Source organism: Jatropha curcas, chromosome 4, assembly GCF_041381405.1.
Source record: "Jatropha curcas cultivar XTBG-Jc1 chromosome 4, XTBG_Jcur_1.0, whole genome shotgun sequence".
NCBI classification, from domain to species: domain Eukaryota; kingdom Viridiplantae; phylum Streptophyta; class Magnoliopsida; order Malpighiales; family Euphorbiaceae; genus Jatropha; species Jatropha curcas.
In genome coordinates, this window is record NC_143154.1 from 3,063,865 (window position 1) to 3,078,584 (window position 14,720).

Below are 14,720 nucleotides of genomic sequence, written 5' to 3' on the forward strand. Positions count from 1 at the left end.
GCTGAAAGGATTTCTCGTTGCAGAGCACTTCTTGAGGTTTGCTACTAGCTTGGCTATCATGGCTGCTACAAGAGGTTCTCGTATCGCAGGGGATAATGTCCGATTTCTGGAGGCAAAAAATAGGTATGAGGAATTATTGTTACAGAAGGAAATTTTTTGGAAACAACGTGCTAAAGAGTTCTGGTTGCGGGAAGGTGATGCTAATGCCCGTTTCTTTCATCGAAGAGCTTCAGCCCGTCAGCAACAGAATCGAATTTCTTCTTTGAGAGACGAATCTGGTAACTGGTGTCACTTGAATTCCGGGTTAGAGGATCTCATGGTTCGTTATTTTACAAATATGTTTGCTTCCCAAAATTGCACCTCTACGTTGGTTTCCGATTTTACTCAGCCTGTTATCACCGAGGAGCAAAATGAGTTCTTGTTAGCTCCTTACTCAATTGAAGATGTTCGGGCAGCAGTGTTTGATATGAAGGCCGACAAAGCCCCGGGACTTGACGGGTTCAATCCTGGCTTCTACCAAGGCTATTGGGACATTATAGGTAATGATATTGCTCTATACTGTATTGAGATAATTCACAGCAGGTCTATCCCTGATTATCTGAATGTGACTGGTTTGGTTTTGATTCCTAAGAAATCATCCCCTGAATCTATGACTGATTTGAGACCGATTGCTCTTTGCAATGTTCTGTTAAAAGTCATTACTAAGATGCTCGCAAATCGTCTTCGCACTATTCTTCCGCGTCTGATTTCGGAAAGCCAGAGTGCCTTTGTTGCGGGTAGGAATATTCAGGATAATTGTATTGTTGCTTTTGAAGCTTTACATGCATTTCATAGGACGACTAGGGGTTCTAATTTTTCTGCAGCTGTCAAAATGGACATCAGTAAAGCATATGACAGAATGGAGTGGTCCTTTCTTCGTCAAATGTTAACTAAGTTGGGGTTTCATGCTCTATGGATTAATCTTATCATGTCTACTCTAACTTCGGTTAAGTACTGGATTTTGTGGAATAATAGAGAACTTGGACCCATTATCCCCACTCGAGGTTTGCGACAGGGTGACCCTTTATCCCCGTATTTATTCATCATCTGTGCTGAAGGCTTATCCAATATAATTCAGATGTCTATTCAGAATGGCAATTTGAGTGGTTTTCGAGTTTGTCGGAGAGGACCGTTAATTTCTCATCTGTTTTTCGCTGATGACAGTTTGGTGTTTTTGAAGGCTTCGGTTCAAGAATCACAATCTCTCAAACATATTTTGGCTATGTATGAGGCAGAATCAGGGCAACAGATCAATTTAAATAAGTCTTCCATTACTTTCAGCGCTAATACCCCTCGGCACTCCAGAAATCAAATATGTTCCCTACTTCAGGTTACGGAAAAGGATACTTTAGGCACTTACTTGGGTTTACCGTCTCACATGGGTCGGAATCGGAAGGAGGTTTTTAATTACATTAAGGACCGAATGTGGAAGCGTTTAAACTCATGGGAGCTAAAGTCTCTCTCCCGTGCGGGAAGAGAAATTTTGTTAAAAACGGTTCTTCATGCTTTACCTAATTACCTTATGAGTCTTTTCTTGTTACCCAAGACTTTATGTACGGAACTGGAACGTATCATGAATCGGTTTTGGTGGGGCAGTGGGCGGAACTACTCTCAAGGAATTCACTGGCTTGCTTGGAACAAAATGGCCATCCCGAAGGTGTTCGGAGGGCTAGGATTTCGGAAAATTCATGAATTTAACATAGCTCTTCTAGGTAAACAGGGCTGGAATCTCATGGTAAACCCAGATTCATTGGCTGCACGTGTGTTGAAAGCAAAGTATTTTCCGACTTGTAGTTTTCTGGAAGCTAATCTAGGCTCCAATCCGAGCTATGTTTGGCGAAGCATTTGGGGGTCTAAGAGTTTGATTCAAAGGGGATTATATTTGCGGGTTGGTAGTGGTTCCAACATATCTATTTGGGATTCTCCTTGGTTGCCTGTCGAAGAGTGTTCTTTTATCTCCACTCCTCGACCACACAATAGTAATGTTTTCCTGGTTTCGGATCTTATTGTACAACAAAGATGGGATGTTGAGCGGCTTCGACGATTATTCAATGCAAGAGATGTTACTTGTATCCTCTCTATTCCTTTAAGTAATCACATGGGAGATGACCGGTTTTGCTGGAAATTTGACACAAAAGGTACATACACAGTCAAGAGTGCTTACAGATTACTCCTACATAATCCTCTTGCGTCACAATTTATGTCTACTATAAGTTGGACTCAGCTGTGGAAGATGAAGATCCCACCCAAAGTTACAAATTTCATTTGGCGTGCAGTATGTGATGTTCTACCTTGTAGGAGGAATTTATGCTCTCGGAAGGTGGACATTCACGATATTTGCCCTCTATGTCTTGGAGATTCTGAAACTAATCTTCATATTCTTGTCAACTGCCCTTTTTCAAGACAGGTTTGGACTCTTTCCCATCTTGGATTTCGGTGGTCTTCGGCTATATCTTTTGGGGAGTGGTTTCAGCAAGCCTCCAACTCATTGACTTTGGAGAATTTGAGTTATGTTTCTATGGTGTGTTGGGCATTATGGACAACTAGAAATGATATGGTATGGCGTCAAAAAAGCAGGAATCCAGGGGCAGTAATTTTACTAGCTTCGGGTGTTTGGCACGCATGGAAGGAAGCTAAGCTTCATGGTTTGGTAGTTCCTTCTCCAGCAAACTCAAATCGTACATGGAGTCCACCCCCGTTTTGTAACACCCCTTCCCGGTCCACCCGTTAACCCGAATGAACCGAGTCGAGATGTTACAAAACTGGATGACTGTATGATCTGGCATGCTGCTATCATAATGAATATATATATATATATATATATATATATAATACAAAAGCTGTTTACATTAATACTGTACTGAATATATATATATAACATGATACGAGTGTACAAAATGGAATGGGCCCAACTGTGTGCCCTGTACATGCCATGGAAGGAAGAAACAAAAATACACATCAAAATGAGAAGCTACCCTGGAGACTGAGTCTTCTACAGATGAACTGTTGCAGTTGTAAGCTGACGCTCTCTAGACCAGTCTCAAAAACCTGCGAGTTAAACAGGTAACTCGCTGAGCTATACAAGCCCAGTGGATATCTCAACATATCAAGTAACAATTAAATGCATACATGAGTACAAAGAGCCACGTAACAACCATGTAAACACATAAGGCACAGATAATCACACATATCATCATACTTTCATTTTATCTGAATGATCTTCCTTGTTGTGTATTATACTGTATAATTCATTAAATATTAGTTACAATATCTGTATGGCTCCATAAGGTTATAGTGAAACCGAAGTGATAAGATAAACTGTATGAATACTGTAGGCTATAGGCCCCGAACCGGATTCGCCTATGCCACTGTATGACCTAGTGAGATACTGTCCGCTTTGGTGCCCCTAACCGGATTTGCACCGCACGGTTTAATCATATCCACTCAACGGCCTGTAGCCGGAGTTCCAAACTGTATGGGGCGCAGATCTGCTATCCTATGTCGCGACATAGCCTTATCTACATGGTTTCTACCTAACCTCAATGGAGCTTAAGATTAGCATGTCAACAATGTAACACAATAGCACATAAATGGTTTCACAACGTCATCGTTCATCATATTGATTTGATTTCACATCATATGAATGCTTGTATGTTGTTTTAATCCATGTTCTTATGTTGTATTTTTGTTGTAAAATGATTGAATGCATGCATGTTGAGCAAAGGAATGTGATTACATAGCAAATGAAGGGCAAAAGAGTGTCACAGCACAAGTCGCGACCGCGTATGTGAAAGTCGCGAGCGCGACTTGTGCATCCTGAGAGTCAGTGTGTTTCTGGCTGAAGTCGCGACCGCGCAGCACAAGTCGCGAGCGCGAGATGAAGTCGCGAGCGCGCTTGTGTGATTCGCGAGCGCGAGATGCGCACACTGAGAGTCAGAGAGCTTCTGGCCAAAGTCGCGACCGCGCATGTGATCCTCGCGAGCGCGAGTTGTGCAATTGAGAGTCAGAGAGCTACCTGACTCAAGTCGCGAGCGCGCAATAGGAAATCGCGAGCGCGACTTGCTTTCCAGTATGCGCGAGCGCGCGACGTGATTCTGTGCAGTCTGTATTCTTTTGGCCATAACTCTCAATAGCTAACTCCAAATTGAATGATTCAAAAGCCCATGTAAAGCTAACACAGAAAGGAACAAATAACTCTTCTATGACAATTCCTAATTCCATCATTATATGGGTTCAAAATCAAGATGAAGTTGCTGGTAACATTTCCAGCAAACTCTGTTTCCGTTTCATATATTCATCCCCTGTTTTCACATCATTTCCAGTACTTCCACCCAACAACAAGCAACATATCATCTCATTGGCAACACACCACACAATTTTTCATGCAAAGAACATGGGAAATAACAAGAGATATCAAACCTGTCTTGCCACAAAGCTGGGGCTCTGTTTTAACTTCTCTTTTCTGCAACTTTGGAACTTTCTTCTCCTATACACAAGAATTCTCATAACTCATCTCCACTACAACTAAATTAAATAGAAAATAACATCACACTTCAAGGAATTCTACTTACTTAGAAGTGACTTAGTGCTTAACGTGCATGAAACTTGCAAGGAAACGGGAGGGAAAGTAAGAAGAGAATATGAAAATGGGAAAGTGAGCTGATAAGAACGGGTAGTCTCTAGAAGAAATGACTTGGCTGTGTAACATATCTACTTGGTACCTCAAGTGTATAAAGACACAACTTAATACCCCACACTGTATGTTTGGCTGAAAACAAGGCCTAAACTTTTTCATGCAAATAAGTCCACTTATCATCTCATGCCACCCCAACCGGGTTTGGTTCAACCCAACTCACCCTTCCTCTATGAAATGACTCAACTCAACGCACTAGGATGTTACACGTTTAACTGGTTAAAAGTGAACACGGATGCTTCAACTGGAGTGGCTTCTGGTTATGTGGGTATTGGCATAGTAGTTAGGAATTCAACCTCTGAGTTTATTGCTGGCAAAGCGTGGAGATTTGCAGGTTTTTTTACTGCTAAGGTGGCTGAGGCCATAGCCGTGAGAGAAGCTTTGAGCTGGATCAAGGATCACGGATGGAATTATATTTTATTGGAAACCGATTCTCAGTCAGTTGCAAATGCCATCAACGATGATACTACAAATGACTCGTCTGCTTTTGGTCTGATAATTCAGGACTGCAAATCTCTTTTGTCTGAGATACCAGTCGTAAAATATAATTTTGTTTACAGGTCTGCGAATGTAGCTGCACATACGTTAGCAGTTGGAACACATTCCGAAGCAGGCTTGGGGGTTTGGAATTCTGTACCACCTCCTGTTCTACTTGATTTATTGATTTCGTAATAAAATTTTCCCATTTTAACTTCAAAAAAAAAAAAAAAATGTCCATTCTTCTTTTTCATCTTCTTCATCCTTTCTTTTCTTAAAACCTTTCTATTTCTTAAATAATCACACTATGTCCCTTACCCAAACAACACAAATAGCCTTTTTATACTAGCACTACCTATACAGAAAAAGCCTTTGAGTTAGTACACATGGATATATGGGACTATACTCAGTGACCTCCATAACAAGAGCTAGGTATATGATTACAATTGTTGAGGATAACAATAGATGTACATGGGTTCATATGGTGACAAACAAATTCCAAGTGTTTGATGTTATTACACACTACTTGCATACGATTAAAACCCAATTTCAGACAAAAATGAAGAGCATAAGAACAGATAACAGGACAGAATTTGTGAATGGTCAGGTGAAAGATTTATTCACATCAAAAGGTATCCTACATCAATTAACCTGCCCCTATTCACCCCAACAAAATGGCAAAGTAGAGATTAAATACAAAAATTATTGCAGATAGGTATAACTATCTTGACACAAGCCCATTTACCAAAATCTTTTTGGTCTGAGATACTACTCACAGCAACGCACATTGCAAATAGGGTACCAACATAATTGCTAAAGTGGAAGTCTTCATATGAAGTATTACATAAAAAGGTCCCTGATATAAACCATTTCAAAATCATTGGTTGCTTGTGTTTTTGCTTCAAATGTAAAACCTCATAAAGGAAAGTTTGAAAATAAAACCATCCCTAGTGTCCTATTAGGTTATGCACCACAACAAAGAGGTTATATGCTATATAATTTACATACAAAGACCATTTTCCACTATAGAGACCACATTTAGAGAAACTGTAACGTCCCATTTTTCTATGTCTGAAATAGTAAGTTGTGACATCCTACTGAATTGAGTCATTGCTTAGAGTCGAGTCGGGCTGATCCAAAACCCGGTTCGAGCCATTAGAGTCCAGAGTGGGGTAGAATGGGATGTAACTGAAATAGGGAAAAGAAGTGGACTTACTTGAAGGAAACAAAAAGATCAAAGTATAAGGATTAGGACTTACTTGCATTAAAAGATAAAGCTTAGGTATTAAGTTGTAACATATTGACACTTGAGGTACCATTTGGTAATTTTCACATAAAAATCATTGATATTTTGGAGATGTACCCGTGAGTTCCATTTCATTTTCCTTTCTTCATCCTTATCTTCATCTTCTTCCTCTACTTTCCTCTTCCACCTTCCTTTCTCCATCAATTTTAATGGTAGTGAAGATTTTAATGGTAGTTAAGCCTTAACTTCAACTTCTAGTTTATCCAAGTAAGTAAACCTTCTTGAATTTCATAATTGAATCATTTAGTGATATTTTAGATTATTCATAAGAGTTCTTATGTATAGGAGAGGTGAGCTCATAGGTAGAAGAAAAAGGAAGCTAAGAAGAAGATTCCAAGCTTGTTAAGTGAAGGTTTGCTCTCTCTTTTAGTTTCACTAATTTCCTTGCATGAGCACTTGTGTGGTGTGTTGATAATGAGAAGATATTTTGCTTAATATTGAGTAAGAAGACTGAAAATGGTGAAAAAGCATGAGATGGAATGAATAAATGAAGTAGATATTGAGTTTATACTGAAACAGGTTTTGCTGGAAAAGTAACCAGTAACTTCACCATGATTTTGACCCTATTTAATGATGGAATTAGGAAGTGGCATAGAAGAGTTATTTGTTCCTCTATGTGTTATCTTTCCATGGGTTTTTGAATCACCCAAATCGGAGTTATAAATTGAGAGATATGACCAAAATAGTACAGACTGCGCAGGCTGGAAAACACGACGCGCGCTCGTGAATTTCATGTCGAGCTCACAAATCTTGCCTGTAAACTCTCTGACTCTCATTTTGTGCTTCTCGCGCTCGCGAATTTTATTACGTGCTCATGAATCTTGCCTGTAAACTCACTGACCCTCTTGTGTGCTTCTCGCGCTCGCGACTTGTGTTCTGATGCTCTTTTGGACCTCATTTTCTATGCAATTGTATTCCTTTGCTCAACTTGTATGCCTCCAATCATTTTAAAACAAAAAGACAACATGAACACATGTGTAAACACAAAATGCAAGCATGCAAATGATGTGAAACTAACATGACACAAGTTGCCCGCTTGGCGAGGCTATCAGCATACAGGTAAGCAGTATGGTTTATGAAATTATGAAGCAGTTAATATACTTTTGTTTTATATATTGACATATCAATAATATGCTCCATTGAGGTTAGGTAGAAACCACTTAGATAAGGCTATGTCACGACATAGGATAGCAAATCTGCGCCCCATACAGTTTGATACTCCGGCTACAGGCCGTTGAGTGGATATGATTATATAATAGCCATAACAGCCCAGTCATACAGTATTCATCCAGTTTCATACAGTTCTTCTTATCACTTTGGTTTCACTATAACCTTATGGAGCTATACAGTTATATTGACTACAAATTGCATAATCATACAGTATAATGAGCAGCAAGTATGATAATGAAAGTATCATGATATGTGTGCTTACATTCCATATCTGATTACATGTTTATTTCTACATATGTATATGCTTATATGTTTCTTTATTCGTTGCGATATTCACTGAGTTTTAATAAAAGTTGCAGAATTCATACAGCATAAAGAACATCAGGTAAGATCATGAAAGTATAATGCTATGTATGCGTACAAGTTTATTTATTTAATTCTTAAGGAGCCATACAATTATGAGATTTTATTAATCATAACTTATATGATGTGACTAAAAAATGCATAAGTCATACAGCATCATGAACAGCAAGTAAGACAATGAAAATATACTATTGTGTGTTCTTACATGTTTATTTGTTTAATTCATACAGCATAATGAACAACAGGTAATATCATGATAGTATCATGATATGTGTGATTAAAGGTTCATGTAAAGGAGTTATGAGCTAATTAGAACTAAATTATTTATGGTATGAATTAGAAGTTTATTCTTTGCTATAAAGATACATTGATATTGAAATTTATTGAATCTATGATTATCAATGCTTTTATGAAATTTGTATTTTAAGTAAGTTCCCATCGCACTTTGTTAAGTATGTGAATTATGAGCACCACTGAGTTTTATACTCAGCGCGTCGATTTTTATCACGCGTAGGTTGAAGATCGTGGTTGCTACTTGAAGACTTGAAGAGTACTATCAAAGCAGAAGTGACTAATTTGGTAGTAGTAGATTGAGAGTTATATACTTAAGAATTATGGCATGTATAATTATTACATTTGTTAGAGCTTATGTGATTGGAAATATAAGTGAAGCATGTAATTATTTTGGTGTAAGTATTTGGAGATAAGAAAAATACTTATGAAATGATTGAATATGAGATATTTTAAAATAGTTGGTATGATTAGTTCATGAAGACTTGATATATATAATGAATGCAATTATTTGATGGATATTAAATGCTATTGAGGATTTATACAGTTATGAAGATATATATATAAAGTGTTATTGTGTTCTGATGATCAGTTGGAGATATTGGAAGTTTGAAGTTTAATTGGGAGTGTTTTGTATTCATATTTAGCATACAGGATGATATTAGCATGACAGGACAAAAGTTCAACCAGATTGTAGCGTCTCGGCTCGGTTCATTCGGGTTAACGGGTGAACCGGGAAGGGATGTTACAGAAACCATTTTCCCTTTCCACTCCTCTAGACCACAAATGGTCACTGACTTTACTTTACCCACCTGCCTCGAAGAAAATACAGAACATATAACAAATAATATCTTACCTATCCCACCAAACAATCCATTACCTAGCCCAATACCCAACCTGCCAAACATATACTCAACTTTATACAATATACAGCCTACAACAAATGATTCAACCCCATCTCAACCATTTCACATACCACATTTAGATATCATACACCAACAACAACCACAAGATACAACTGTAAACTCTTTACCTTCATCCTTACCAGTTACAACAACATAAAATCCTTTTATCAAACCTGAGAAGAACTTCCAAAACCCGCTCCAAACTAGTATGATTATCAAATTTTGTTGCTTCTGTAACTTCCTAAGGTAATAACTCATCATCTACAACCACAAATAGTAAGTCAGATTTCCCTACATTACTCCCTTCTTGTTCTTACTCTTCCTCCAATCTAGCATTCCAAAATAATGTAACACATTCATGAACCCACATCATAGTATCATGCAAAACAAAATGAACATTGGATAAAGGCAATGCAAAATGAACTTGAGGTTTTGGAAGCCAATGACAGTTGGGACCTTACACAGCTGCCGAAAGGCAAAAAACCCATAGGTTGTAAATCGGTTTATGGAGTCAAATACAAGCAAGACGACATTGTGGACAAATTTAAAGCCAGGTTAGTGGCTAAGGAGTTTAATCAAATGTTGGGCCTGGATTATACAGACAGTTTTTCTCTAGCTGTCAAATTTGTCACTCTGAGGATTTTTTTAGCCTTAATGGCTGCCAAAGGCTAGCCTTTACATCAGTTAGATATAAATAACGCATATCTCCATGGTTATATTGAAGAAGCCATTTACACGACTCCTCCTGAAGGGTATAGTAAAGCACAACAGGGTCAAGTTTGCAAATTGAAAAGATCCCTATATGGCCTAAAACATGTTGGTTGTCAATGGAATAAGGAGTTAATTACTACTTTACTTAAATATGGATTCACACAGTCTCCTCACGACTATTACCTATTCACTATGGGTTTAGACACAACTTTTCTTATCCTTATTGTCTATGTAGATGACATACTTATCACTGGACCTACAGAATCATACATCCAACCTTTCAAACAACATTTACACAACACTTTTACAATCAAACATCTGGGACCTGGTAAGTACTTTCTAGGGCTGGAAATTGATAGATCCAGTTTAGGGATGATTTTATACTAAAGAAATTTTATTCTCGACCTCCTAAAAGATGTCAGCCTAGATCAAACAACCATAGTGCCAACACCGCTCAGTTAAGGGGTTGAAATTGTTACTTAACATGGGCGAGCCCTTACCGGACCCAGAAAAATTTTGTTGGCTCGTCGGATGCTTGTTATACCTTAACATGGCCAAGCCCAATATCATATTTAGGGTGTAGCAGTACATGCAATGCCCTTGTCAGGGCCACTTAAAAGCATCCATTCATCTCTTAAGGTATCTCTCTGGTACAGTGGATTTGGGACTTTTTTTTTCCCTCATCAAACAACCTCACCGTCAAAGTGTACTGTGACTCTAACTGGGCAGTGTGTACCACCACTTGTTGTTCTCTAAGCGAGTATTGGATATTCTTGGGAGATTCATTGATATCTTCAAAAACTAAAAAAATAATTGATGGTTAGCCGCTCTACTACTAAAGCAGAGTATAGGAGCATGGCAAATGCAACCTGTGAACTACAATAGGTGACTTACCTCCTTCAAGACTTCCAGATTTTTCCATCTTTGTTAATCAATCCTTACTGCGATAATCAATCTGCTAACCTAGTGTTCCACGAACGAATGAAGCACGTCGATATCGATTGCCACGTTGTCCAAGATCAAATCTTATCTAGGTTCTTACACACATCACATGTCTCTTCTAAAGATCAAACCATCGAAATCCTCATAAAATCCCTACCTTTCTCATCTTTCTCGACCCTTTTGTCTAAGATGGGTTTGACTCGATTACCAAACTCCATCTTGAAGGGTGGGGGGTGAAATAGTATATTGGACCTAACACTTGGGCTACATCACTTATTTATTCTGGACCTCACAAATAAAGCCCAAACTCCCATAACAAACCTCTTAACAAATATATATTGACATGGATGACGGTTACAAAATATATTAGTTGTATTTTCCTTTCTTATTATATAGATATATATAGTTAATAAATGTATAAAGGATTCATTCGATTACAATCAATACAATTGAAATATATTTTTCCTCATTTTCGTTTTTGATGAAAATCAATTGGATCTTCTCCTAAACTTGATTGGCATGTCGTCATGATCCATAACTATAGAGCCAAGATTGAGTCGAAGCTCTCCTCTATCTGCAACAGGATCTTGATTTCTTGAAATTGCTTGACATAAGGAAGGAGGTTATTGAAACTACCTTTACTGCTTATAGATCTGCTCAGGTTTGGCTTAACATCTTAATATGATTTTGATTTCTGATTGTATGATTTAGATTTGTTACTTTGCTCAACTTTCTGTGGATTGGTCTGATAATTTGCTTTGCTAAATTTCTAACAACTCAATCCCGAGTCAGTTTGGTGCTTTTGTGATGTAAGGTGAATTTGGTGGTTAGCAAGTATAATTCCTTAAAAATGATTATGACATGGCTACATTAGAGAGAATATAAAATTTACTGATAATGCAACTCTCTTTTTATTTTTCTTTTGCTCCTTTTAATTTTGCTATTTACAAACGACAAATAAAGCAAAGAAAGAAGAAAGCGAAATCATGCACTTTACTTTATTTGAAGAGAGGATGATTTTTACTATGGCATTGTGAGGCGATAGGCATGTGGTGGTGGTTGGAAGAGGGGTTAAAAAGGAGAGAAATGGTGGTTGTGGTAGAGGTGGCAATGGAGGACATGAGTCGATGAGGAGGGCAAAGGGGATTTTGGACTTTTTGCAAGTACTTAACGGTGTTTTGACTGAAAAACGAATGAAAGATAAGATAGTTTAACAGACTCGATATGTAGGGATATTTTAACATTTTTCAAAAAAAAAAAGGATTAACTAGCAATTCGTGGGTTAAATATAAATGTAATTGTAATTTTCCCTTATTTTAATTATGTCCACTATTAAATTCTGTCACTAAATTTTATTTGTTTATAAAAGAAATCAAATTGAAAATTCCATTAATAGAAAATCGTATGCAGATATGAAATACAGATTAACATATTTAGTATCTATAGTATAGCAAATTATACTAGTAAAGTATTTTTGGTGAAATAGTTTAAATGTCAATTTTACCATTTAGTTTGAATTACTATTTAATCTCTTTATTATAGCAAATTATACTAACAAAGTATTTCTACTCTTAAAGTTTAATTATTATTTTTATTACTTTTCGATTATATAATCCTTTTATTAATTTTCAATCATAAGATTGAAAAAAAAAAAACGAAAAGGATGAATAAAAGAAATTACCAATTAAAGACTAATTTTGGAATAAAATTACATTTATTAAATTTTTTTGACTTATTCTTATTTGATTAATGGACCAAATATAAATTTTAAGTGAAGGAATAGATATTTTGATGGTTAAAATAAAAGATAAATTGTTTTTTAATAATAAAGATTTTAACTAATAAGATATGGTATAATAAAAGAAAAAAAAATAGTTATTCATCCTTTTAAAATTACAATTTTATTAGTATAATGTAACAACAGTAAAAAATTAATCCTTGTATTTTTCACAAAAAATCTCATAGCACCCTCAATTTTTATTTTGACTTATTAAACACCTCAATTTATAAAATTACACCTATTAAATATTCTAATGACCTATTGAATGTCTTAACTTATAAAATAAAATCGATTAAACACTTATCCGATCGTCAAAAAAAATTAAAAATTATTATTCCAAAAGTTGTAATTACCATATTTCAAATCAATATTTTGCACATAAAAGCTAAAAACCTTAAAATTTTATTATTTCTCGTGTGATGATGTGTGAAATTATTGCAAAAAAAGGAGTTTAGAGTGCCATTAGATTGATTTCAAAGTTCGGCGTGTTACAAAATTATTTATTAAATTTTAGAAGTAAAATTATACATTCTGCCTAAAAAATTAGAAAAAAACAACATTTATAAGTTTATTATGTTTCTTGTTTTAGGCATACAAATCTCATAAAGCTCATTTAGTCTTCAGGCCCATTAACATTTGCATTCATTGCCAAGCCAAAACTCAAGATTCCCACTTAATAAATTTCAGAAATTAAGTTTTAATATTAACTTTCCAAAACAAAGTACTCACGGTAAAAATATCAGAATATTTTAAACATTTTATAAACTTAATGAATCCACGTCACATCCACATATATACAAATGACGTCAGCCATGTAATATAACAACCAAACAGGAAAGACGAAAAACAATAGAAAACGAAAACGAGAAACGAAAATTATAATTGAAAAATAAAAGACGAAATAAAATAAAAAATTAAAAAAAATAAAATAAACAGAAAAACTAAGTATATATACAAAATCAACCTGTTTGTTTTGTTTTAACAATCGAATAAATGAACCACCGAAAAATTAAAATTTTTGATTTCAGTAAATACGGTGTATATATATATATATATATATATCAACTCAAAAACTGAAAGGAAAAAATTAGAAAATTAATCAAACACAATATTTAAAAAATACAGACAAAATTCATACAATAATCCACCTGAAATTGACAGAGAAGAAGACAATTAAATCGACTGTAAATGGAATTGAATATAAAAAGAAGATAGATTGAAGAAGAAGAAGAGACGAGACCATAAAAACGACAATGGAATCAAATCCCCCTCTTAGAGCAGCAGCCAAATGTGGGTGATTTTTTATAGGGTAGTTTCAATTTGTGTATATTGATGATTATTTAGGTGAGTAGTAACTACCATTTATTATAAGGTATTAGCCCCCAACCATAAACAGGATGGCTTGTAATTAGTGACTTATAAATTGATAAATTTTTTTATACTATTTCTATGGATTAATCTTCCTTTTTGATAAGCGTATTTTTCAAAAATTGAATTTATATTTTCATTCTTATGAAAATTAAAACCAATTACTATCTCGATTAATATACCGTTGGTATAAATTAATTATGTGAGGACTTATTTGAAATTAAATGGCATGAACTGAAAGTATGTATATTATGACACATGAATATTTTTCTTTTTGGAGGAGACATAAATATTTTTCAATCAAGATAAAAAGCAATTCTTTTAGCACAAAATTATTTGTTCTGCCTCAGCTCAATTTTCTTTTTTTTTTTAAAATTATATTTTGTCTTTTCTATTTGAATAGTGAATTTCTATTTGATATTTTGGATGAATATTGTTTTTTTCCTCAAGGAATTGCAGCCTTTTTTTATTGTAAGAAAAGTGAAACCCCCTAAAGCAGAAAAAACAAATGAATAGAACATACAAAATGAGTCAAATGGCAAAAGTTTCGACATTAAAAAAGATTTTATTATTTATTATTTTACTCAACACATATTGACAACCTCAAAAAAAATTTGTCTTCTTTCAAAAAACAAAAAATAAATTCCAGCTCATTCATAGTGGGAGCTTTGGCAG